Source organism: Lissotriton helveticus, chromosome 5_1, assembly GCF_964261635.1.
Source record: "Lissotriton helveticus chromosome 5_1, aLisHel1.1, whole genome shotgun sequence".
Lineage (NCBI taxonomy): Eukaryota > Metazoa > Chordata > Amphibia > Caudata > Salamandridae > Lissotriton > Lissotriton helveticus.
In genome coordinates, this window is record NC_136065.1 from 49,750,709 (window position 1) to 49,777,714 (window position 27,006).

General features: G+C 44.5%; 1 protein-coding gene across 1 annotated transcript in view; it reads left to right on the forward strand.

The window, feature by feature from the left end:
* Positions 1-27,006, forward strand: part of LOC144754121 (E3 ubiquitin-protein ligase TRIM39-like) — a 215,306-nt gene that overhangs the window by 180,291 nt on the left and 8,009 nt on the right. The window lies entirely within an intron of this gene.

A 27,006-nucleotide genomic window follows, 5' to 3' on the forward strand; every position in this document is an offset into this window, starting at 1 on the left:
AGAGCCCTCTCGATGGTGCTCCCATGCTGAGCTTTGATCCCTTGCATGTTCAGTTGGGTCAGAGGTTTCACAGCATGGAAGCTCCTTGTTTAAGGTCAGGGCTGCATGTGCAATTTTTGACATTGGCTGGTCCACTTGTAGATAAGTTGGCACAGTTTCCTTGGTGATGGCTGATATTTGGTTCTCAGTGAGTCCTAGATCTCGTCTTCCTTTTTTTTCTCCCCTTGGGCTTGTTAAAGCTTTCGGGCTTCCCATGGGTTTTGTGCGAGGTTTCATATTGTGCGTTAGCCCGCTCCATGACCCAGGGTCGGCCAGTGAGGAGATGGACCCAGAATGTTGGGGCGCCACAGCTTGATTGCTTGATGGATCAGCTACTATTTTCACTGAGCTTTTATTTGTTGGTTGTGCAATATCTTCAGATGGGCCACCTCTTTCGTCGTGTTCACGATCTAATGATAGTTCTTCCACCAAGTTGCTCATGCTTTGTTCTGCAGTCTTTTTTTGCCCAAAAAGTTGCCTAAAGCCTTCACGTTTAGAGCAGAGCTTCTGTTTTCTCCCTTTACGTTTTTTCGCTCTCCTCTGTTTGGCATTTAATTTATAGTTTGTGTCCGTGTCGTCTTCGACACCTGCCAATAGAGGCGTTGATGGCTCCGTCCTGTTCTCCCCTGTAGCCTGAGTTTTCTCTACCGTCCTTGGGTGATCATGCCGTTTGACATCGGTGTCCTTGCTACAGGTGGCGGTAGCCTCAGCCTCCTTTGTTTGTGCTGTAGGCACTTTGCCAGGACCATTTAATTTTGGGCAACCCAGTACCTCACTGCCGATCTTCTGACTATGTTCGGCAGATCTTTTGAGGTGTCCACATAAGTCTGACATTAGTGTTGGCAGGGTGGCCAGTTTATCAATGATTGGGCCACATTCACAATCAATGCCGTTTCTCCTTTTGGTGTCCTCAAGTTGGTTTAATTTGCTCTGAAGAAGCGAGTTTAACGCGCCCAGCTTCCCATCTATTGCAACTACAAATACTGCCAGCGTGTCTAACAATGTTAGTTGGGCGTCCATTTTCTCCGATTGGTAGTGTGCTGCATCCACCAGGAGTTGTACTGTGTTAAGAAGACTGGGCCATGCGCTTTCTTGCCTGTCCTGAGCTGGAATTGCCTGAGCCGGAATTGTATCCTGATTTCCGTGGCACTCTTTGAGTCTCGCTTCTTGGGGCACGGGTGGCTTTTTTAAGAGTTGCGCCGTTCCTGGCCCCCCTTTTCCTGCTATATTTATCTCCAGATGTGCCGTTCCACATTTTGTTGACTCACTGGCCAACCTACTTGAGCTCAGGTCGCTTGGATAAGCCGCCATAAGTTCCTCCCACTCCTCTTTCCTTAAATAGGAAGAGATTTCGATCACCTCTGGTATGCAATTCTTCTGGCTTATATCTTTATTTCGCATCCCTTCTGATGCCTTGGATATTGGTATGGGTTCGTTGTTTGTTATATCTAGGACTACTAATGAGGGTTCCATCTTTGTTAGCCGTGCTGATGGAGTTACAGTTTCCTCTTTTCTTGCGCCCTCCTCATTTTTACTTATGCCCTCGTTGCCCTCATGGCCTAATTCATTAGTCATGCTGACATTCTCGGTGTTACCGTTGATGTTTGAGTTCTTCTTCTCCATTATTGATGGCAGCATGTCCATGGCTTCCTTTGGCCGATGTATTTGTATTAAATTGGCGTCTATGGTCAATTCCCATCCTACCGGGATACCTGTCATCTCGAACTTTTGCCCGAACTTTTGCCCCATTTTGATATTATTGCGCTGAGGTGTAGAAGTTTTTGGGGTGGTGTAATAGATGTTAAACTCTTGTCTCCTCTGCTATTACTGATGCTATTGCTGTAGCTATCGTCCAATCGGGGCCGCTTATCTCTCGGATGATGGTTTAAGGCTGATTGGAATGGTTCAAGAGGCGATTGAAGGCCTGTTACTTTGTTAATCTTTGAAAATAAAACGTCCCCTGGACTCTTTAGAAAGCAAAATTTTGTATAAATTTTAGGCTGAACCAGAGTTATGTTCATTTTATTTCCCCCTTCTTTTTTCGTTGTTTTTCTTGTTTGTTTGGTCGTGGCAGTTTGAGCCTGTATTTGTTCCGTTATCTCACTTGAGACCATTAGGTCAATTGTTTCTGGTAGGGGGCTCTTCTCTATAGCTATAGCTGTAGCCGTGGACACGTCCATCTGAGTCTCCATCTCCCCCTTAGACAGCTTAGACTTTTGTTTTTGCTTGTTTTTCCCTCCCTTGTTCGTTTGGCTCCCCCGAATCTTGCCAGATCTCATGCTAAGCAATTGGTATTTAATTGCAGCCGACCGACAGACAGTGGAGGAAGGTGGAAGGTGGAAGCTGGGGGGCTGGGAAAGCTAGGGAAAGCTTAGGGAAGCGTAGAGTGCACACTGACCGTGAATTTGATGTCCCGGTGGCAAAAACACTAGTCCTTTTTGTCCTTTGGCACCCCCCCTGCACCCCCACACTAGCACGCAGCACACTAAGCCCGCCACTCACCGGTTTTTGCTCCTAATATGTATCCAGCTCCCGGGGTGGTCAAGTGCTACTGACACAATCAGCGGCTTCCCGGGCTCGTCCGTGCGAGTTTGGAGCCACAGCAGGAAGGTTAGTTATCCGATTGTCCGACGTCCTTACTCCCCTCTGCTTAGCTGGTAATCCCCTCCCGCATAGTCTGTGCTGTATTGTGGCTGTGGTGTACTATGGCTGTGGTTGTGGTTGTGGTAGTGGCTGTCGCTGATAGCTTTCTTTGATAAGTTTATTTGTTGGCTAAAATCACCACACCTCACCGTGTCTTCAGCTCAGCCCAGCCGTGATCGCGATGATAGCTGCTCCGTGCCTCGTACCGCGCTAAGCTGTCGCTGGAGAAAACAACTGTGGGTCTTTTGTGGGTGTTTTCAGTTGTCTTCTCAGTTGTCACGTCGGGTAAGTTGCATTGTTCGTTTGCCCATTTACTCCATTGATTACCGGTTGCCGGTTGCTGATTTTTACCGGTTCGCCACTGCTAACTCCGCTGGTGACTGAGGTCTCCACGCAGCCGCCCAGCCCTGCTCCGCTCTGCTCTCTGCTCTGCCCTCGGAGCAGTCAGGCAGTCAGGCAGCGCGCAGGAGCGTGAGTCAGCCATACAGTGTTAATCAGCGGCTGCCCTTCGCTCCTCACCCCCCGCTCCTCGCCCCCGCTCTCAGTGCACCTCTGCTCACACTCCTATTCGCTCCTACTTCACAAGAGGGGAGCGCAGGAGGAGAGCACACCAAGGTTCCTCTCGGCGCGGTCTCTGGCGGTCTGGTGGTCTCCGGCGTTCTCGGGCCGTTAGCTCTGCTCGTTAGCTCTGCTCAGTTCCACCGCCGCTGCTCGTCACTGCTCTCAGTTATTACAATTTTAGTGACCAAACCACATTTTACGGTACATCACAAAAGAAACAGTTAGAGACTCACCTTTACCAATGCTTTATAAGATGTAGAACAATGGTAGTCACAAAACAGATAGTCGTTTGACTGAACTCTCAATAATGCTTCTATCACTGCAACCAAAGAATAATGGCATAGATTTCCTGTCAATACACACTCATATATGTCTCTTCAACCAATCATATTTGTTCCAGCACAATTTCATAACCAAATTAACATTTCAGTTGGTTATCCCTTTCAATATTTTCAAACTCACATAAAGGTCACCCTTTACCCTCTGCCTTCTCTGGGTGTTACTATGGTAACATCTCATTCTACACCTGGCTGAAGGCGCAGGTCAAAAGTTCATATCTCAACGTTCTAAATCGAAGCAAAAAAGCTCATTTCCCTCCAAACACACCTGCCTATCCACTGTTTTTTTACATTTCATTTTTTTTCACGACCAATAAAACTTTTCGTTTTAAAAAAACAGTAACATACAACGTAGTCTTCAATCTTGAGGTATAAGAATCAACCAATCATTTTTAGTTTTTCATCAACACCAAACCTCATCCACTTTTTTATCGTGACTTTCACCATCTAATTGCCATTCCACTTCCAGAACCCATCGGAGTACTACTGCATCTGCCTTGAAAATGAAGGTTTGGCTTGTAGGACACAGCTATATTCACTGGAGTGAAAAATATGCTGCAAACAGACGAATTTCTAACCTTGACTTACCAAATGTGCACATTACGTGGATTGGCCAAAGAGGATTGAGATGTCACCAATTGATACCATTGGTGAAAACTTTTATGCATCTCCCTGAACCTAACCTTATAATTGTGCACTGTGGTGGGAATGATCTAGGCACATTAACTGGAGTAGGTCTGGAAATGCTAATAAAGGACACCTTTAGTCAATTGATGACACTTTTTCCTCGAACTGTCTTGGTGTATTCCAATATATGCCAAAGACAGAAATGGAATTGGCCCAATCAACGTTGTCCACAGATTGAGAAAGCAAGGAAACATGTAAATAAATCTGTTTCTGCTTTCCTCAGAGAATATAGCATGGGTTCTATAGACAACAACTTGTGTTACAACATGCAAGGCATCTATCGGAGAGATGGTGTTCATTTCACGGATGAGGGAAATAGAATCTTCCTCTGTAACATGAGACTCTGCATCGGTACTTACTTATAAGTGCAGAAAAAAATCAATTAACACAAGGGCTCTTTTAAGAGCCACCTTACATCTAAACACTCAAACTTGTAATTTATCTCCATCTTTCTTTATGTTTTTTTGTTCGCCGTGCGCAACCGGGTGCGCGCACCCCGTAACTTTTTTGCAAAAAAAAAGCTACTTTTAGACTGTCTGCATCCTTAATAAACCCCTGAAGAAACCTACGAAATCAAACAGCCTCCACCCTGCTCCCTTTCCATGCTCTCCACTATAATTTTTCACACGCACCCCGCAACTTTTTTTCACAAAAAAAAAATGTTCTTTTCGCGTTCAGGGTCCTTACTGCACCCCCTGAGAAAACCTACCCGGCCAGACAATCTCTACCTTCTCCTCTTTCCATGTTCTAACCCTTTTTTCTGTACAATATATTCACTCGCACTAACAAAATGGCGGTCAACACTTCCTGATTTCCTCTGAATCGAATGTTGACAGACGTTAAACAGCAAATCAGAATTCCGTGCGCGCTTACAGATATATAATTGATTTCAACTTTAATTTTCTCAGCAACTACTGAACGGATTTATACCATTTAAACAAAAGCGTGATCTGCGACCAGGACTCTACCTTTCTACCAAATTTCTTATAAATCCATTCAGTCGTTCGAGCTGTAGCCGTGTCTAAACGTCCTATGGAAAATAACATGGGAAAAACACGTTTTTGGACCCCCCTTTTATCTCAGCCCCCACTTGACGAATCCCCCCAAATCTTTCAGGGAATGAGCGCAGCGGACCGAGCCATCTTCTTTGAGAATTTCGGAAAGATTCGTCCACCGGGGCCAAAGTTAATCTAAATAAAATGTTGCAGATTTCCTATGGAAACTAGGTCCTAACTATAACTACCTACTGGCCACCGCCAGTAGGTAATATATATATAATTCTTATTTAAATATCAAACCAAACTACATTCACTGGAGGATGTCATGAGTGATGTCATCAGTGATGTCACCAACCATGTCATGAATGATGTAATATGTGACATCATCAGTAGTGGATTGCGGGTGCACGAGTTATAGTTAGTACAACTAACTATAACGGGGGAATTTCAATGGTTTTGTACGAGTGAAATGTCCAACTAACAATAACACCCCTAAAACCTATGGTTTTTTCAGTGAATATATATATATATATATATATATGGAGGCCTCGATGAATCTTGTTAAAATTGTGATCAAGTATGCAGCATTTGATCGGCTAGCATTACTGGATGAAATTAAAAAGATTAATGAGGAATTGGATACAGCATGCCAGAATACCCAGCATAAAGATCTAATTGAGAAAACTAAGAAAGATATAAGTGAGCGCTTAAGAAAACATGAGGACAGAATTAAAAGTCGAAAGGTGCACAAATTTGCCAGGGATCTGAAAGATTATGAACTTGGACAGATTTATACATTCTCAAGAAAATTCGATCATGCAAAAAAATAAAAAAAATAAAAATCAGTGATAGAAATGCTACTAAAGGGACAATGCCAAGTAGATCACAAACAAAGCAAACCTCAGAAACAGAAGGGGATACTACTTCCTTGTCAAGCGCTTCGGGTTTGGAGTTGAGCTACAATGAGGGTTCCAGTAGCAATTTGGTTTTGAATTTAAGTGAAGAGATCGATTTTTTTAGTCGAGGACAGGTTAAAAACCACTTCAACCAAGAACAAAGAATGTACAACGAGAAAAAGGAGAAATGCAAAGCGGAGGGCAAGAAGAAAAAGACAAAGAGCAGCAGCCAAAGAAAAAATAGTGGTTGGAAAAGAAAAGATAACAGATTTAACAATCACCAATTTATCGACAACCACGTTAACAGTGGCTGAGGAACACCTTCTTGCACTTGGTCTCAATGTTTGTCCAGAAAGTTCATTTAACTATGCTAGCACTAGGGCGGTTGTCCTCCGTTTCATAAGAAAGTTAAAACTGAAAAAGTTTTTCACTATCAAGTCAGGAGGAACCGGTGACTGCCAACAAAATAAGGGACAGCCCGTTAATCCATCATTTCATGAAGTTCCATCTTCAGATGCCAGAACTTTATTGACATTGCATGAGTTAGCAACATCGGTGTCAGAACAAGGAAATACATCTGACGAGGAAACAACAAGCACAAAAGATCGTCTTTGCGGTATACAAATAATGCAAAGAGGAGCAGGAGAAAGTCCATTTAAACCTAAGAGCGTCTTTACTCCCAATATGCCAAAAGACGCTATTGACATTTTCCACAAGTGCATTATTGAAGACTTGAAAAAGCTAAACCATGCAGTGCAGACACAACATCATCATAAAGAGAAAGATTATAAATTGACCCAAAATACTAAGTTGATGATGAAATTATCGGAAAATCAAGAGGTAATAATTAATAAATCGGACAAAGGGGGCAATATTGTCTTGTGGCCAAGAATGGACTATGTGAAAGAAGCCATGAGACAATTGGGTGATGCACATTGTTATGCCAAATCAAATGGAATGGAACACAAAAAATCTATCCAGGAGATAAAAGTGCTAATACGAGTTGGGGGCCCCTCCACAGTGGAAGATGATGAAAATGAATCTGAAGAAAAGTTATCTCTTACCATATAATAACCACTAGCATCCTGATTAAATAATAGGGGCTGATCTGCACTGGAAGATGAATGGATTTCAGTATCCGGAATGTCAACTATAAGCTTGACTGGTGGAGAGGCATGTTCATGGGCCACAGTCATTGAAGTTGATGGTAAAACAAATCGATTTAAGTCTCCACCTCCCCTTCACGCTGTAATGGAGTCGTCGGGGAGACAGGGGTCATCAGACTCAGATAAAAATCCAGCCTGGGAATGCTTCTTGACATATTATTCAGTATCAGCCATATGGTGTAACTTGACATGTTCAATGGAAATAAATTGATTCTCCTTGCGACCAGGCAGCGGAGATAAAATCACAGTACCAGTACCCTTTAATCCAAGGACTGGGACTTTCTCCCGTACCAGATCTCCAACTTTAGGAAGCCAGCCAGCAGCAGGAATCAGCACCGCTGCTTCTGCAGAAGAGGGCAAATGATATTTTGCAGGAATGTCACAAGTTTTTTGTAGATCCTGTAACATAGTACAATGGTTAGCTACATCAAACATTGCGGCAGCCGCCACAACGTCTGGACCATCAAGGTCTGGCACATACATTTTAATTCCAAAGTGCATTTCATATGGGGTCCGCACACCCATAGATCTTCTTGGGAGATTAGTTAGTGCATGTTGGACTCCATAAAGATGAGTCAGCCAACCCCTGCCAGTACCTAATACCCTTGCTGGCAAAGATTGCATTAAGTCACGGTTCATGCGCTCCAAAACAGAGTTGCCCTCAGGCCCGTATGGAGATGACAATTACACCTGCACTCCCAAAGACTTCATCGCCTCCCCCTAAGCATTAGAGGCAAACACCGGACCTTGGTCGGAATGGAAAGTGCCACAGGCAAATGTCTCAACAAACATATGTAAATCTTTTATAACAGTTTGAGCATCAGCGTTGCATTGCGGCCAAACCAATAGGAATCTTGTGCACGAATCCACTGTAACCAAGATGTGTTCAAAAGCAGTGTCTGATGTCAAAAGACAGCAGTGATAAATATAGCAAAATGGCTGATTAGAGATGCAAAGTTGCGTAAGTGGTGGGCGTGTGACAGTTGAAGGCTTAATTTTTGTTGACAAATGTCACAAGAAAGAACATATTAACATGCCTGCTGATATAAACCACACCACCAGAAAAGTTGCTGTAACAGAGAAATTATTGCGGGGACTCCGGCATGGACAGATGCCATACCCTCATGAGCAGCACCAATCAAAGAAAATCTGTGATCCTCATTGGAAATTAGCCAATCCACAATGGACGGAAACGTTGCAAATGGGACTTGATCAGGAGACAAGTGACGTGTAACGTGAAGGGAAACCTTGGGATAACTCTTTCTTTTCCCTCCTTCATTGCAGCTGTAGCCGCATATCATCTTCAATTTTAGTCATAGACCTGGTGACTTCTGCTACTGAACATGTGGCTACTGCAGATTTGGCACCATCATCTGCCCAAAAATTACCAACAGCACATGCTCCCACACGCTGATGTCCCTATGTATGAATAACATTGAGTGGCAAACGTTCCTTAAGAGTGGCCACTCAGATCTAAAGCGTTTTATGCTGGATTGCGCTACCTTTAGAATCACAATAATCATTTTGTGGCCAAAAGAACAAGTTGTCATTAAAGGATTGTACACAGTGAAAGGAATCGCACATGATAAGGGTGGGCACATCAAGATCTGCGAATTCTAAAGCCAAAACCAATGCACGCTACTTGGCTAGTTGAGCTGAGCAATCACCAAGGGATTGTGTGTGCAACGAAGAAGATTTAAAATCACCGCTAACAATTGTGCCTGCCACAATTGCGCAGGTGGCGGAATATGCATGCTTAGAATTAACAGCTGGTTGAGCAGAACCATTGGTGTAAATAGTACATTTGTATTGATCAGGAGGGAGCAAAGACAATGGAGAATGATGAACATGTTCATATTGTAAAAATTCCTGTGTATGCAAAGAGGGGTCAAAGATAAAAATTTACATCAGCCGATGTCAATGAACTAGCCCATTGAATCCAATGGGGATATAAAGCCTTAGAATTCGGAACCCTCGCCTTAGTTACTGCTTCTAAAGCTGCCATTTGCAAGAACATTAAAATGCGCTTCCCTTGTGCCAGAAAGGGTTCCTTTAGAATCGCCATCTGAAAAGCGCAACTTTGATGGTGTATACTAATGTGATTTGTAAGCTATAGGGACCGTGTCCCCTTCATTTAAAGTCAAGTAAGTGAAACCTGATGCCCCTGGTATAATCCTTATGACCAGATTAGTAGTATTGTCTCGTGTTTGTTAACAAGAAGTTGGTCCCAAGCAGATCAGACTGCCAAGACCGAAGAATTGCGGTGTGTTTCCGGAAGCTAGCTTGAAGGCGAAAAAAAGGTTGTATCAATGCATAAAGCGGATTGATACGCTGGGCATAATCAGGAAAGTATGTCCTCCCGAAATTTTAAAAATCCAGCAAAGACTGCAATTTTTCAAGTGCAGTTGGAGGTTACAATTGAGCACATTTCTCCAGAAGTGGGGGGTCAACCCCAACCTTCATTATTCAGTTCTTAACCAAGCAAAGTACTGCCAAGAAGGCGATTTGAGACTTAGCAAATTTGAATTTGTAGCCTAAGTTTGCAAAGTGTGTAATGATGTGGCCTAAACGCAAGAGATGCTGATATAATTCATCATTTGTCAAGTATATATCATCGACGTACGAGAAGGCATCACTGTCAATTTCATTAAAAATCGACATAATGCGTGCTGCAAACACACCCGGGCTATTCTTGTATCCCATAGGCAATATCCCATATCTTTTCTGAGGATGTATGTCATGACAACGCAGGCTTTTACTCCGCGCTGCTAGTACGGCGCATCCATTACAACTCAAGTCGTTACAACGACTTGCGTGTAGGTGCTGGATTTTGGAATAGTATGATTTACTATTCTAACTCCAGCCTACGCAACAGTAGGGAAGGTGTTGGAATAGTAAATCTACTATTCCTTAGTCTCTAGCGCCATCCAGCACAAGTTTTTGTAACGACTTGCGTTGTAATGGCAGCGTCGTAATGGCAGCGCGGTGTAATGCCCGCGTTGTCATGGCTGTCTCCCCTTTTCTGAATGCCTATTGCCTAACACGCTGAATGCGGTCAAGTCACTGCTTTCAAGAGCCAAAGTGTGACTGAAAAATCCATTTGAAATATCTAAATTAGTTTTATATTTCTTTCGAACAATATTGTTGACCAGTGAGGAGCTATGAGTGTTCTGGTTTCAATATCGGAAAAAAGAGGATTATTCATTGATGAAACACAAGGTTCTATAACACACTGATATTCCAACTGGGTAAGAATCTCACTAACAGACACTTTAGCATCATGTTTTATTGGGTATTGGGGCTGCGGTGTACAATGCAAAGGACCTACATGCTCAGGCGAATCTCTGTCCCAACCAGCCTGATTATGAAATAATGCAGGAGCAAGGGCTAATGCCCACTCCGATGCATAATCAAGTTTAGTTTCTTCTGGGACATAGTGCAAAAAACTTGAGAGAATGAAATCCTCACCTTTAGAGGTAGCAGGAACTAACAGGGGAGGCTAATCAACCTCTGCCAAAAGAATATCATAAGAAGAAGTAAGGTTATCCCAGAAGACTACCTTAATAGTGCGTTTAATATTTTATTTATTTATTTAAAGAGTTTTACATAGTGCTGGCAGGATCCGAGAGTATCAGAGCGCTTTACAACATGTACACAGGTAATATTAAAGAACAGACAGACAGAACAAAATGGACAGCCGTTTGGAAGGCAGGTCAAAAAGTCGAGAGTTACTAGATATTAACTACAGTGTATTGATCCTAAGGTTAAATGTGTAGAGCGAGGAGGAGATCTTTAAGTTTTTTTTTTAAGTTCAGGAAGGCGGGGTTAAATCTGAGATCTGCTGGTTGGGAGTTCCAGATTTTGGGGGCATTTCCTTAAAAGGAGCAAGCCAGGGTTTTTTGTGTATGCCTCTTTGGGGGAATGAGAAGTAGGTTGTTGGTGCCCCTCAGGTTTCTTGCCTGGCCTGCCTTGGTGAGCTTGGCTGCCAGGTTGACTGGTTTACCAGTGTGAAGGACTTTGTGGGTGAGGCAGGCAGTTTTGAACTGGCAGCAATCTTTAAAAGGGAGTCATTTGAGATCTTTCAAGGAGGGGAGTTATGATTGTGCCTTTTAGCTCCAGTGACCATCAATGCTGCTGCGTTTAGAGTTCTTTTCATGGGGGCTGTTAGATCTGGCACCATTGGCGTGGGTCTCCCTTCCATTTCTTGTTGTTGCCTCTTATGTTTTTGGTGGTCTTAGATGCTTTTGGGCTCTATGCCACTGCTGTTTAGTGCCACAGTGCAAGTGCCCCCTATGGTAAATTGATGTATGGATTAGTGACTCCATGATTCGCTTGATTGGTTTACTTGGCAGACCCTAGTACAGTGCACTGCATGTGCCCATGACTTGTAAATCCAATGCTGCTGGTGGGCCTGCAGCACTGATTGTGCCACCCACCGTAGCAGCTGGTAAGGTGTGTCTCAGGTCTGACATTGCAGAGCCTGTGGGCAGTCTGGTACTGCCATCCTAAATCTTCTCTTTTATGCATATTAGTCACCCCTATGGTAGGCCCAAGGGCAGGGTGCATTGTATTTAAAAGGTAGGACATGCCCCGATGTGTGTGGCATGTCCTAATAGTGAATTACAGCCATTTTAATTTTTTCACTATTGCAAGGCTACCTGTTACCCATAGGCCAGAATGGGCAGTTAGATTGTAACATCTTATAATCCTAACTGACTCAGGGAACTACTTAGAAATTCGAGTTTAGTATGCCTGAACTCAGAATGATAAAATATATATTTTAGTGAAGTAGATTTTAACATTCTGTGTTTGAAAATACCACTTTTAGAAAGTAGGTATTTTCTTGCCTAACTATCCAAGCCTGCCTCTGCTAGGTTGTGTACTCCTTGTCTGGAGTTTGAGTGACAGGGGATGTGGGATTCCAGGAGACAGGGTGAGTCAGCACAGTGCTAATTAGAAAGATCTGCATGCAGATGGGAGGGAGGAGTTGCACCTGGGACCTGAATAGTGATGTGCCTTCCCTCCACAATGCTGGCTCCACCTCCTGTGGTGTGTCTGATGTCCCTGGCTACACTGTATAAGGAAAGAAGGAGTCTTGTCAACAAAGAGCTCCAGGACTGACAAGAACTGGTTTGGACCAGGCAAAGGCCTATCTGCCTTCAGAACAAAGGGAAAAGAAGTATAAATATTGAGACCCAGACCCAAGAACTTTAGATCACTTCTGGGAATCAAGACAAACCTTTGCTGAGGAGAAGAACCAGGAAGCTGAAGGAGGAGACTACCCCTGTGCTGTGTGTTTGGGAGTTGGCCTGCAGTGGTTGCTTCATTGACAAAGAGAGGAGAAAAGGACTGAGTGTGCTTTCTATCAACTTGAAGAAGAATCTCCAAGGGCTTGAACTAGAGCTTGCCTCCTGCCTGAATTCTCAGGGATACAAGACTTCACCAACCAGCTCCCCTCTGAATTCCCTTGACAGGTATCGAAGAGCCTGCTGTTGTGCTGGGCCTTCTGAGAAAAGCGATACAAAAGGGGATGATGAATGGAGCGTTTGAGCAAATCAAACACTCACCCCCAGTCAACTGATCTGGGTTTAATCCATCACCATTCTTTAGCTCACTCAGCCACCCCAGTTCAGACATGGCCATATGCAAATCAGTCTGACCCTGTGTATCATGGGAACAGTCCAACCCGAACTGCCAAGCCATGTCTTCCCTGGACCGGAAACAAGCATCCTGGGACCAGTTTCGGATTCATAATCCTCATCAGCCAGGCTATCTTGAATCCAGTGGCCAAGTGAGCAAGGGACTCACGTCTGAGCATACCCTGCCAACTTAGGACGAACAAAGCGATACAAAAGGGGATGATGGACGGAGCATTTGAGCAAATCAAACATTCACCCCCAGTAAACTGATCTGGGTTTAATCCATCACCATTTGTATCGCTTTGTTCGCCCTAAGTGTGGCAGGGTATGCTCAGACGTGATTTGCATATGGCAATGTCTGAACTGGGGTGGCTGAGTGAGCTAAAGAATGGTGATGGATTAAACCCAGATCAGTTGACTGGGGGTGAGTGTTTGATTTGCTCAAACGCTCCGTCCATCATCCCCTTTTGTATGGGCCTTCTGAGAGATTGCATGTCACTTGGAGCTGGAAGCATGACGCAACAACGAGAAGCGTGTCGCTGCCGCAGTCATCGCGTCGCCAAAGAAGCGAGCCACCACTGCCGCTGTTATCATTGCATCGCCGAAGAGCGGCGCATCGCCGGAGAAGCAGGACGCAGCCACAGAGGACATCGTTGCATCACCGGAGAAGTGTGTCGCAGGGCCTGTCGCAGCTCTAAAGATCATCAAATTGCCGCACGGGCATCGGGCGAGCACGCATCGCACCAACGTTTTCACGTCGCAACTAAGATGCCATTTTTTCGCATCACACTGGAGAAGAGTATCGCATTGAGTTGCCATTTTGTCGCATCACAACAGAGAGCAGCAAGAAACCGACCATCAACTCCCCACACAGTAAGGAAGCGAGCATCAACTCCCCTGCGTGTAAGGAACCGATGCTTCACCTTCCCTGCGACCCTTTTGTTTTCTTTGCCTTACGCATTCCAGGTACATTGACAGTAAAGTGTTGCATTTACAACTTGAGAGAACTGAGGTATTTTATAACCTTTTAGAGACTATTTTTTAGTACAGTATTGTGGGTTTTTGTCGTTTGGTCTTGTGTTAAGTCTATATAAAAATGCTTATTTGTATAATAGAACCTGTGTCGTGTCCATATGTAGTGTTGTCACTGTATTCCTGTATGTGTTCACAAATGCTTTACACACTGCCCCTGAGATAAGCCTGCCTGCTCGTGCCAAGCTACCAAGGGGGTGAGCAGGGAGGGTAGCCCCTTACCCTGACTGGACGCAAGGGTCCCGATTTGTCACAGGTACCTACCTATGCCAACTAGAGAACCCCAAATCTAACATTGGTGGTTAGCGGTGAGGGTTTGGACTTACATTTGAGATTCATATACAGTGATTGGTGTACATTACTAGTGAGTGCAAACTATAATGCAACCACATAATTTGAGAGAATTATTCCTTGGAACTTCTTTTCATTTTTTGATTCTTGAGAACTGCCAGTCTTTTTGCTACCATGAGCAAGTCAGCATCCGTAGTATCTGTAGACATCGTATTGGAAGAAGAGAGAATTGATACCTGCACCACCCAGAAGTAATCCCAGCCTCCCATGCGGAGAAATCTTTATGATCTACATACCTGGCCCCAAGCCCTTACCACCTACAATAGATTTAGTCCCTTGTCAGGTCTAGATGACAATGAATGACTGTTAATATAAAAACCACAATTCAGAGACCGTTCATGACTCGTCCCTTAATAATAGTATTATCTATGATGACACTATAGGCAAATCCCTAACCATAAACAGAGTATCTGAGTCTTGTCAACCCACACCAAGGGACAATGTCTCAGTTTTAGTAGACCCGCCCTTAAGAACAGTGGTCTACCCCTTGCTTCCTCAGAGTGGAATCGCGGAAGACGCTGTAGGTGCAAAACCAGAAAATCTGAATCAGGGAAGTGTAAAACTAACTAATACTCTTCTTAAAATGATATTTTGGAACGTGGCAGGGCTGCGTACAAAGATAGACTTACCCTTTTGGCTAACAGATATAAGACATTATAACATTATCTGTCTTCAAGAAACCTGGCTGACTATACCTGTTCATCTGCAAGGTTATAAGGCATATAACTCCTTTGCCCAACCTTCCTCTTCAGGCAGAGCAAGAGGCGGATTGTTAATATATATCTCAAACGATTTTTCAAGTTTAGCCATTAAGGAATTAATTCAGACTCCGAATTTCCAAATTCTTAAAATTTCATTCAATAAAACATTTACTTACTATAAAATTAATTTTTATAATAATTTAACGCACAAAGAAGTACTCCCCGTTCTGGAAAAATTTCCCTTTTCCTAACGGAAGAACGTAACAAACGTAAAAACATATCTTTTAACGTGATTTGGGGAGGGGATTTTAATATAACCCTATGCAAGGAAAACGATACCATGAAATGCGGAATTGTGGATGAGAGTGGGACTACTTTAACCCACTTCCCACATACCAGCATGGGGAATTATCTGACAGAGATGCTTTTTACTTTAGAGCTTGGATTCGCAAATGAGTTTGTAGCTCCACCAGTTGGGTTTTCACCTACATTTAATGGCAGAGGCCTGTCCAGTTTAATCGACTTTATTTTAGTCTCCCAAAACATGAAAGAACAATTACGCAGTTTTAATACAGGAAATAGTCCCATTAATGACCATTTCCCCAATACCGTGACCATCATTGTACCTGATACATGCAAACAGCACAATCTCCCTACGCTATTAAGTCAACACTCACTGAGGGTAGATAAACTGAACGGTTATTCAATAAAATGGGAAAAAACGGATCCTGCTGAAACTACAGCCAAAGTGTTGAGACGCACACTTCCACAACTGGAAGTATGCCTCAACCTGGACTTTGAACCTGCACAGATTCTGGCGAGTTTCCTGGACATAACCAATACAATTAAGGATGAATTCCTCCGAAAAACGAAATGTAACAAAAATCCCAAAAAGGGCTGGTTTAATTCCACAACTAGGTGAGCCTATTCTCTCCTACAAAAAGCCCTATGCAGGACTGTTCGAGATGAAGAGGAAGTTACAAAACTAAGAAGGGATTATAATCAGGCCCTAATAAAATGCAAATTAGATATTAAAAAAGGATTATGGGACAAACTGCATCAGAGCTGTGCCCTGAAGGATACCACCACTTTCTGGCAAATTGTCAAAACCCCCTTCCTTACAGATCCAAATTCCTTTCCCCCGAATTGAAGTGGCAGTAGATGAAGCTGCATGGGTCAGCCACTTCTCTAAGATTTTTTGATATACAGAGGGTTTCCATCAGCAGACCATCGCTTCACCAGGGAGGAGTGACCCACGTAACTGTCTAACTCCTTCACTAAACCTCTGTTTTGATCACGAGGAAGTAATTACTTCCCTTCAAGCATCTAAAATGCGGGAAAGTTCCAGGCCCTGACGGGGTCCCTGTGGAAATTTTTAAACACAACCTTGATCTATGGTACCCAATCCTTACCAGGGTTTTTGAAGCAGTAGTTAAAATAGGCCCAATTAAATTATGGTCCACCTCAATTTTGCTCCCCATATTTAAAAAAGGTGACCGCAATAATCCTGCCTGTTACAGACCCATTTCCCTCCTGGACGTACCGGCAAAGTGGCGGGGCATCTAGTCCTTCTAAGACTCCAAGACTGTGCATCCAATAATCATATAACATCAGATTTACAATATGGATTCAGCGAAGGGCTGGGGGCGGTGAAACAGGCTTTAAATCTTTCCCTAATAATGGGTAAATATGTGGGGGCAAAGAATGGCAAGCTGCACTTGGCCTATGTCGAACTGTCCGCAGCGTTTGACTGTGTCTCTCACGGCAAGCTGTGGAAAATTTTGCTGAACATGGGTGTAGACCCTCCACTAGTTTATTTCATGCAAGACCTATACTCAGATGCATCAGCCAAAGTAAGATATGGTCTAGGTGGGGAGCTTACCGCACCATTTCCTGTCATCAAGGGAGTCAGACAGGGTTGCGTTCTGGCTCCCTTCCTTTTTAATCTTTATACAAACGGCTTAGAGGTGGCAATGCTAGAGGGGAGCCAAGACCTGTCCATGATAGACCGTCACCCAATTCCCGCATTGCTTTACGCGGATGACGCGGTCATCATGACCAGGACTCCTCTTCAGTTACAATCACTCCTCAATAGATACTGCCATTTTATGGCGAGTTTGGACCTCAACGTCAGCATAAAAAAAAACCTATGTAATGCATGTAGGGAAAAGAACAATGCAGTCAAAAGGTATCTATGTTAATACCACCAAATTGGAATGCACGAACGCCTATCCCTACCTGGGCATTTTAATTGACAATAAGTGTAGCTGGCATCAAGCCATATAAGCAAGGAAACTGTCATTTCTTAGAGCCAATACAGCCCTGGTAACTTTCGCGCAGAACTTGGGGCAGCGCCCTTCTCGGGAGTTGCTCCGAATTTACCAAGCAAAATGCTGTTCTGTGGCATTATACGGGGCAGGGTTGTGGGGCTATGTTGCAACCGACATTCTTCAGAAAGTGGAAAACAGTTTCATTAGATACCTCCTGGATGTTCCTAAAAGCGCGCCGACTTACGGTTGCCATCCCTTGGTTGGCCTATGTGCGTAACATTCTCTTAGATATAAATTTAGAAACCTATTTTCTGCACCCAGAAACTACAGCTGAAATATCAAGGGAAAACCTGAAAACCCTATGTCTAACACATTTGCGTGAGCTTCAATTAACCAAGGAGATTTCAAAACCCTCAAATGTCCATCTGATAGTGGCTCAGACCTCTCTTGGGATTCAGCCGTACCTTTTACACTCTATTACAGATTATGACAAATATCTACTAACACGGTTTCGATTCAACATCTACCGTCGACTGCTAACATTCCCAAAGCAAAATGATTGGTCTAGTAACCTTCCCCCATGCCATTGCGATGAACTGTCAGAGCAATCACTATTGCACTTGGGTTTTCTCTGTAGTTTATACGAATGCCCGCGGAGATATTGGGTTATCCCACTGTAAAAACACATGGGTTTGCGCCGCTGTCGTCCGGCGCTTTTAAACCCATAGTTTGTTTTCTGAAGGCCTGTATTAAATATCAAAGAGATTATGATTAGCTCTAAAAAAAGGATGAACTGCTGCTCCGCTATATTTCATGGTCCCAAAATCGCAAAGAGTGTGGTTCTCCAGTATTTGCTTTTTATGCTGCTAGTTGATTACTACACTCGATTGTACCATTCAATGTAAATTCTTTTGTATCTTTTTGTTTTTGAAATAATGCTGCTTTCCTCAAATGTGTTGCCCATTTACAGCTTCTAGGTAGCTGGTCGTACTTCACACCTGGTCTTTTGAAATATTTGCTTATTTGCTGCATCTTTTAAATATCATGAATTTTAGTACATTCGTCTTGTAATATTTTAACAAATTTAAAAAAATGTACATGTTATTTGTTATCTTTGTACTTTTATGGATATATTTTTATCTGAATAAAGTTTTATTGAATTGAATTGAATTGGATACCTGGACCATGCCTCATCTCAAGGCTTTGTGCAAGAAATTTAAAAATCTCTGTGAAAGCCTCACCTGGAAAGAGGAATACCAAAAGGCGCTGAGGGCCTGGGTAGAATCTAGAAATGCCAGTGAGCATCCTGAGGAGCCAGCAATGAAGGCAGAGAATTTAGATGAGCTGCTTGAGGGGCCAGTGGGCCCAACTGGGGGGAAAGCACCTTCAGGGCTGGGAAACAGTGTTTCTTCCAAGGGAATGTCCCCAGGCGAGCTAGAGGACATAGCAAAGGAGAGGATGCATAAGTTGAGCTCGCTAGGCTCAAAATGAATGACAGAGAACAATAAAATAGAGCTTGGAACGAAATTAGAGATGAAGAAGTTAGCCTTAGAGGAAACGAGAATGCATTTTGAGCACGAGAGAGGATTGATGGAATTGGAACTCAAGGCCAAAACTTTAGAGGTTCCTCCCTCTTGTGGCAGCATACCGCCAGTGCATGTAGAAGAAAGAGCTTACATCCCCAAAGATGTAGTTAAAGATTTCCACAAGAATTAGTATATTGGTCAATGGTTTAGGGCTTATGAAGCTGCAATGTTGGCCCACCGGGTCCCTGAGAAGGATTGGGGAGCGGGGTAGTTGGACCGCTTTGTTAGTGATGGGAGGGACACTTAATTGAATTTGCCTACAGAGAAGCAGATGCCCTATACCCACATGAAGGGAGCCCTAATGTCCAGATTTGGTTTGACCCCAGAGTTATACAGACAAACGTTTAGAAATTGCAGAAAACTGTAATCTACCACTTGGGTGGAAGATGTGTCTTTCTTTTGCAGAGCATTGGATGGTTGCGTGAAGGATGGCAAAGTAGATCATTTTGAGGCGCTCTATGATTTGTTAGCATGGGAACACTTGTCAAATAACTGTTTTCCAGAGCTACGCCAGCATCTTATTGTTAGCAAGCTGACTAACCCTAGGATGCTTGCTGAGGAGGCGGGTCCAGAAGGGTCATGTGGGAGACTTCGCCAAAGTTGGGCATGGTACCCAGCAGAAGATGGGAGGGACAAGGGTAAACAGAGGGAGTTCCAGAAAGGGCCCCAAAGTAATCCCTAAGGGATCCAAGGGAAAGGTTCCCAGCCTCCCCCTGAGAAAAGGTAGTTGCTCCGACAGACAAGCCTGTTCACAAGGGGCCTAAGACCTGTTTTAAGTGTGGTCTAGTAGGCCAATGTTCTTATGATGCTAGATGTCCCTTGTATGGGAAGACAGCACTCACTGGTGCACCACTCTGGCAGTTGGCTAGTGTAACCCTTGGGGGGAGATGGGCGGCCAAGGTGGGTGGGGTCCCACAGAGATGTCCCTTGTCTCTTTAGGAGACTGTGAGCTGGTCCCCAGGACCCAGCTGCCTGATAACACTAAAAAGTACAGGCAGTGGTTGACCATCAACGGCAAGAGGGTGGAAGCTCTTAGAGACACCGGAGCCAGTGTGACAGCTGTCAGTTGTCGGCTGGTGTCTGAAGAGCAGGTAGTTCCCAATGGATTTTACCGAGTTGTTGCTGCTGACAACACAGAGAGCCACTGCAAGGTGGCACAGGTTCCATTTGTGGTGAGGGGGGGTCTCAAAGACTCTTCAAGTAGCTGTGAGGCCAGCCATGCCTGTTGAATGTCTGTTAGGTAACGATTTGAAGAGCTCCCCTTGGGCTAAGGTGGAGCAGAGAGCTCATTTAGAGATGTTGGGTTTTCCTGAGTGGGCCTGCGTGACAACTCAGGCTATGGCAGCCAGTAAGGGTGTTCAAGAGGACCTGGAGCCTGAGAAAATGGCCCAGGTGCCTGCCTTAAAGAGGAGAGGTAGAGGGAATGGAAAACCGGCCCCTGAGATTCCCACGGCCCAGGAGGAGGCAGACCCTAAGGGGGATGCCCTGGAGCCTACCTGGGAAGAGACTGCTGAACTTGGAGACCTGCCTGAGCTGACCCATTGGCAGCAGGAAGGAGGTCCCTCCAGGGTGGAGTTCTGTGAGGAGCAGAACAAGTGCCCTTCTCTTGTGGGTTAGCTGCAGCAGGCTGCAAACCAGGCAGCAGGTAATCAGTCTGGATCACATTGGATCTACTGGGAGAATGGTCTCCTGTGTAGTGAGCCTAAGGTTGCTGAGCTGGTGGTACCCTAGTGCTTCAGAGCCTTCCTACTGGGGCTGGCTCATGATGTGCCTTTAGCAGGACATTTGGGCAGGACAAGACCTTTGAGAGGCTTCTCACCCACTTTTATTGGCCCCAAATGTGCAAGAGTTCAGACACTCATTGCAGGACCTGTCAGACTTGCCAGGCAAGTGTAAAGAGTGGGAGGAAGCACAAGGCTCCTCTCCGGCCATTCCCTGTGGTCAGCACCCCCTTTGAACGGGTGGGTATTGACATTGTGGGGCCACTGGACCCCATGACAGCCATGGGCAACAGATTCATCCTGGTCTTGGTGGACCATGCCACCCGGTAGCCGGAAGCCATACCTCTGAGGACAGTGACGGCCCCGTGGTGGGATGAGCACTGATGAGAATTTTCTTACGAGTAGGATTCCCTAGAGAGGTGGTGTTTGACCGAGGCACCAACTTCATTTCTAAGTATATGAAGTGCCTGTGTCAGGAGTGTGGTGTAACATATAAGTTCACCACTCCGTACCACCCCCAAGGAAATGGGTTGGTTGAGAGATTCAACCAAACCCTGAAAGGCATGATTATGGGTCTTGAGGAGCCTATGAGGCATAAGTGGGACGTCCTCTTACCATGCCTGCTTTTTGCATACCGTGAGGTGCCACAGAAATCTCTAGGGTTCAGTCCCTTTGAGCTTCTCTATGGACACCCAGTGAGAGGACCTTTGAGTTTGGTCAAGGAAGGCTGGGAGAAATCTACCAGGAAACCTCCCCAGGATGTATATAGTACATGCTGGCCTTCAGGAACCAAACTAGGCATTACAGAAAACTCGCTGAGGCGAATGTGGAAGCCAGCCAGGAGGAGATGAAGCGGTGGTACAACCAGAATGCCACTCTGGTAGAGCTTCAGCATGGTCAGAAAGTGTGGGTCATGGCACCAGTGGAGCCCTGTGCGCTCCAGGATAAGTGGACCAGACCATTTGAGGTGGTGGAGCACAAAAGTCTGGCTACCTACTTGGGGGACTTGCGGTCTCCCATGAACCCCTTGCGGGTCCTGCATGTCAACCGCCTGAAGCCCCACTTGGAGAGGTCCAAAGTTGGCATGCACCTAGCTAGGCCTGGGCATAAGACTCTACGCTGACGGAGAACTCAAAGTTTGTGCTAATTCACACTTTGCAAATTGCATGTAGTATAATACAAAAATGGTACTTAATCACATAGCGTAGCAGCTAAACCAACAACATTCTCAGATACTTTGAAAAAACAATTTTACATGCTTAAAAGAATATAACCAATTCCCAAAAGTGAACTTTTTCAATGAAAACATTAGGCAATGAGAGAGCTGATGATTTTGGAGGCCCCCCCTAACATAGGGGAAGGACCAAGCAGATGCCTTGAACACAAAGAGTATAAACAAAAAGCACATTTTGTTGAACTTCAGTGGTGGTCCCATCCTCTTAGGACCACCCCAAGCACAGTTATCGGCACAGAAACAATCCCAGCCAAAGGCCCTGCAAAGCAATATGGGACGAGATTAGCAGGGGGCAGTGAATATTATAGTATTCAATATCAAAATAATTCTACAAAGAGCTGCAGTTCACCTAGTCGTTACTAGATGTCCCTCATGAGTCAAATGCAAAGCATTGAAATTATTCTTACATCAAGCTGCAGTTCCACTGGTCGTCCCTAGATGTCCCTCACGAGTCAAATGCAAAACCATTGAAACCCTTTCATCAAGCATTTGCATTTAACTCGTGACGGACATCTAGTAACCACAAGTTGAACTGCAGCTCTTTGTAGAATTATTTTGATATTGGATACTATATAATATTCACTGCCCACTGCTAATCTCATCCCATAATGCTTTGCATGGCCTTTGGTTGGGAATGCTTTTTTGCCAATAACTGTGCTTGGGGTGGTCCTGAGAGGATGGGACCACCACCAAATCATTCAATATAATGTGCTTTTTTGTTTTCGAGGCATCTGTTTGGTACTCCCCCTAGGTAAGGGAGGATCCAAAAATCAACTCTCTCACTGCTTGGTAATTTTTCAGTTTCACTATTGTGAAATTACTATATGCTCTTTAGCATATAAAAAAGAGAGACTTATTTTATCATAACTGGCACTGTGCAGTATGCCATTTGCAATTATTTTGCAATTTTTTCACAGTGCAGACAAGTACACAGTGTCATCAGCTACGCTACGCAGACTGTACTACGTGATGTACAAAGTATACTACGTGAAGCTACGTGTAGTGATGCTATGCAAACTACGCCCAGGCTTACTCCTAGCAACAGACGCTGGAATGGAGGAGGAGACTGAGCATATTCCTGACCTCTTGTCTGCAACAGAGCGAGATGGGTCAGTGGATGGAGTGAAGCTCTCTTCCACCCTGACCCCCGAGTAACAGAATGACTGTCACCAGTTGCTGGGACAGTTTTCTGACTTGTTCTCCCTGATTCCTGGTGTCACTGATTGGCGCATCCATATTGTGGACACTGGGGACAGTCCTCCTGTCAAGCACAAAACTTACAAGGTGACTGACAAGATGAGAGCTTCAAGGAGGAGGTCTCCAAGATGGTTGCGTTAGGGGTGATTGAGTCCTCTCACAGTCCTTGGGCTAGCCCAGTGGTCTTGGTCCCAAAGGCTGCCATACTGGGTGTCACACCAGATCTTAGGTTCTGGTGGACCACTGAGGGCTCATTGATCGGTTAGGGGCTGCCCGGTACCTCAGCACATTTGACTTAACGTCTGGGTACTGGCAGATCACCTTGACTGATGGGGCATGAGAGAGGTCCTCTTTCTCCACACTAGATGGGCACTACCAGTTCCGGGTTATGCCCTTTGGGATGAAGAATGCCCATGCCACCTTTTCGAGGTTGGTCAACCAGGTGTTGGTTGTACTGGATGAGTTCAGTTCCGCCTACCTGGATGACATTGCAGTGTTCAGCGCCAGTTGGGAAGAACATCTGCGCCACCTCTGGGAAGTGTTGATGGTGCTGTGAAGGGGCAGGCCTCAAGATCAACGTGAGTAAAGGCCAGATTGGGCAGGGTTCCCTGGTCTACTTGGGACACCAGGTGCGGAGTGGCCAGGTGGTGCCCCTACAGCCCAACATTGATACCATCCTGGCTGGGGAACACCCCAAGACCCAGACAGAGGTGAGAGCCTTTTTAGGACTCACCGGGTATTACAGGAGGTTTTTCAAGGGGTATGGCAGCATTGTTGCACCCTTGACAGAACGGACTTCCAAAGCAGCCCAAGAGAGTGGTTTGTACTGACACCTGTCAGAGAGATTATGATGCCCTGAAGACTGCCATGTGCATGGCGCCAGCGCTCCTGGCACCCAACTTCTTAAAAGAGTTTATTTTGCAAACAGACACTTCAGAGCATGGTGTGGCAGCTGTTCTATCACAGATTAATGAGGAGGGCCTAGCGTAGATCAACCTGTAGCCTTCATCAGTAGGTGGTTACTTCCACGGGACCATAGGTGGAGTGCAATTGAGTGTGAGGCATTTGCTGTGGTCTGGGCACTGAAGAAGTTGAGACCATACTTGTTTGGGACACACTTCCGGGTTCGGACAGAACACAGGCCCCTCATATGGTTGATACAAATGAGGGGTTAGAATCCAGAGCTGTTGAGGTGGTTCCATACAGGGGACGGATTTCATGGTGGAACACCGCCCTGGTACAGGACATGCCAATGATTATGGTCTGTCCAGATTTTTCCGCCTTAGTGAAGAGAACTCCCAAGGGGTGGGTACTTCTCCCCACATTTCAGCTGGAGGGGACACGTGTTAGACCTGGCACCATTGGTGTGGATCTCCCTTCCATTTTTTTACTTTTGCTTCCTGTCTTTTGCTATGTTTTTGCTAGTATAGTTGCTTTGGGCACTTTGCCTTTGCTATTCAGTGCCTAAGTGCAAGTACTCCCTATTGTAAATTGTTGTAATGGATTAGTGACTCCATGATTGGCTTATTTGATTTACCCATCAGACCCTAGTACTGTGTACCATGTGTGCCCAGCGCATGTAAATGAAATGCTGCTGGTGGACTTGCAGCACTGGTCGTGCCATCAACAGAAGGAGCTGGTAAAATGTGATTCAGGCCCGCCATTTCAGAGCCTGTGTGCACCCTGGGGCTGTTAGTTACGCCTAAGGTAGTCCCAAGGTACCCCCATGGGCAGGGTGCATTGTATGTTGTAAACTTATTACAGGCAATTTCGTTTTTCACTATTGCAAGACTACCTTTTCCCATAGGCCAGAATGGGCAGTTTGATTATAACATCTTATAATCCTAACTGACCCAGGGAACTAGGTAGAAATTCGAGTTTAGTATGCCTGAACTCAGAATGTTAAAACTTAAAATACATCTTTTGGTGAAGTAGGTCTTAACATTCTTTGTTTGAAAATACCACTTTTAGAAAGTAGGTTTTTTTCTGGCCTATCCATTCAGCCTGCCTCAACTAGGTTTGTGCATTCCATGTCTGCTTTGTGAGTGACAGGGTCTGGGGGTTGCTCCAGGAGTCAGGGTGAGTCAACACTAGCTGAATAGACCTTTCTGCATTGGGAGGGGTGGGAGGAGTAGCACCTGGGCCGGATTAGGGTTGTGCCTGCCTTCCACAATGCTGGCTCCACCTCCTGTGGTATGCCCGATGACCCTGGCCCATACTGACAAAGGAAGAAGTTGTGCACTGGCAGAATCGACCCAGAACGGGTTTGGACTAGGCACAGACACTCTTTGCCTTAGGAGACAAATGATTTGTGTGTATAAAAAGGGGGACACAGACCCCAGAACTTTAGATCACTTCTGGGAATCAAGACAAACCTATGCCAAGGAGAAGAACCAAGGAAGCTGAAGGAGAAGACTGTCCCTGTGCTGTGCTGTTGGGGTTGGCCTGCAGCGGTTAGTTTATTGCCAAGGAAAGGAGAAAAGGAACTTTGTGTGTACTTTTTTGCAATCTTGAAGACGAATATCCAAGGTCTTGAAGTGAGTATTTTAGGGATACAAGACTTCACCATCAGCTCCCCTGAATTCCCTTGCTGGGAATTTTACTTGGAGAGAGGTGCCTACTGTTGTTTGGGCCCTCTGTGAAGGCTGCGTATCGCTGGGAGCTGGAAGCGCGAAGCAACGAGGAGAAGCATGTCGCTGCTGCAGTTGTTTGCCATCACTTCAACGACTAGTACTATATACCTTCTAGTAGCTCTGTCTCTGTGTGCCTTCTAATGCAGTGTACTGTCTAGTAGAAGCATTCTTTTTATTAATACATATTTTATTTTGTATAATTATAACCCCTTGTTTATTTTGTATCCGTATACATCTTATTGCTGTAAATAATATGACTCATGAGTAGTTCTCACTAATTCATATGATTTTTTTTAAGTTCAAGTAAAATTTATTGAAAAATTAAAGTGATTGTGAAAACAATACTTCGTACAGACAATCATTTACCAATGCATAAAGACAGGAGAGAATACTTAAGAATGCTATTGATATACAAAAAACCTTCAAGGCAATAAAAGTGTAACTTAGAAAACCATATGAAAACATTCAGAGGTTCATAAATATCACGATTCTCACTACATGTCAAAAATACACAGTTAAAAGGTATATTTGGGATTGACAAATTAATGAGAATTATATAAAAGCAAACAATAGGAAGTCAGGGAGGCTTGGTAACTTCTTGCATTGAGGGAGCAGGGGAAGCAGTGTTCTTTGCTGCTGTATTTAGAAAGTGTATGAGGGGGGCCAAAGGTGTAATCTTTTCGTAGCTAAAAAGATACGGTAAACGAGGGCTGCATCTAAGCGATGATTATGGCCTACAGCATACCACCATGCTAAATAGGAGTGTTTAGAAGAGTTTAGAAGTGCCTTAGAAGAGTCTTTCCAATGTTTTGATGTCTGTTGAAACGCTACAGCCAATAGTAGATCAATGAGTTTTAGGTGGGATTGACTTTTCCCCCAGTCCGGTGCTAAACTACCTAGGAAAATGTTGGTGGGGGATAGGGGTGTTGTGGAATGAAAAAGAATGTTGATTTGGTGCCAAACATGTTTCCAAAATGTAAAAACATGTGTGCATGTAAATAGCATGTTGTTAAGGTCAGCGTCACCTTGGGAGCATGTCCAACATGTGATAGGATTTGTGTTATGTACCTTATTTAGATAAACTGGGGTAAAAAATAACAGATTATAAATAAAGAAAAGTGTTTGTGTTGTGCTGACCACTCTAGAGGATTTCCTGAGTTTCAACCAAATTCTATTCCACAGAGTAATAGGCCAGTTCGTTTTCAGATCGGATTCCCACAAAAGTTCTACTTTGGTTTTGTGTCGATTTTCAGGAGGTGCCATTAGACGGGAATACATATTAGAAGCTTTGGGGTTTATGAGCAAGAGATTGTG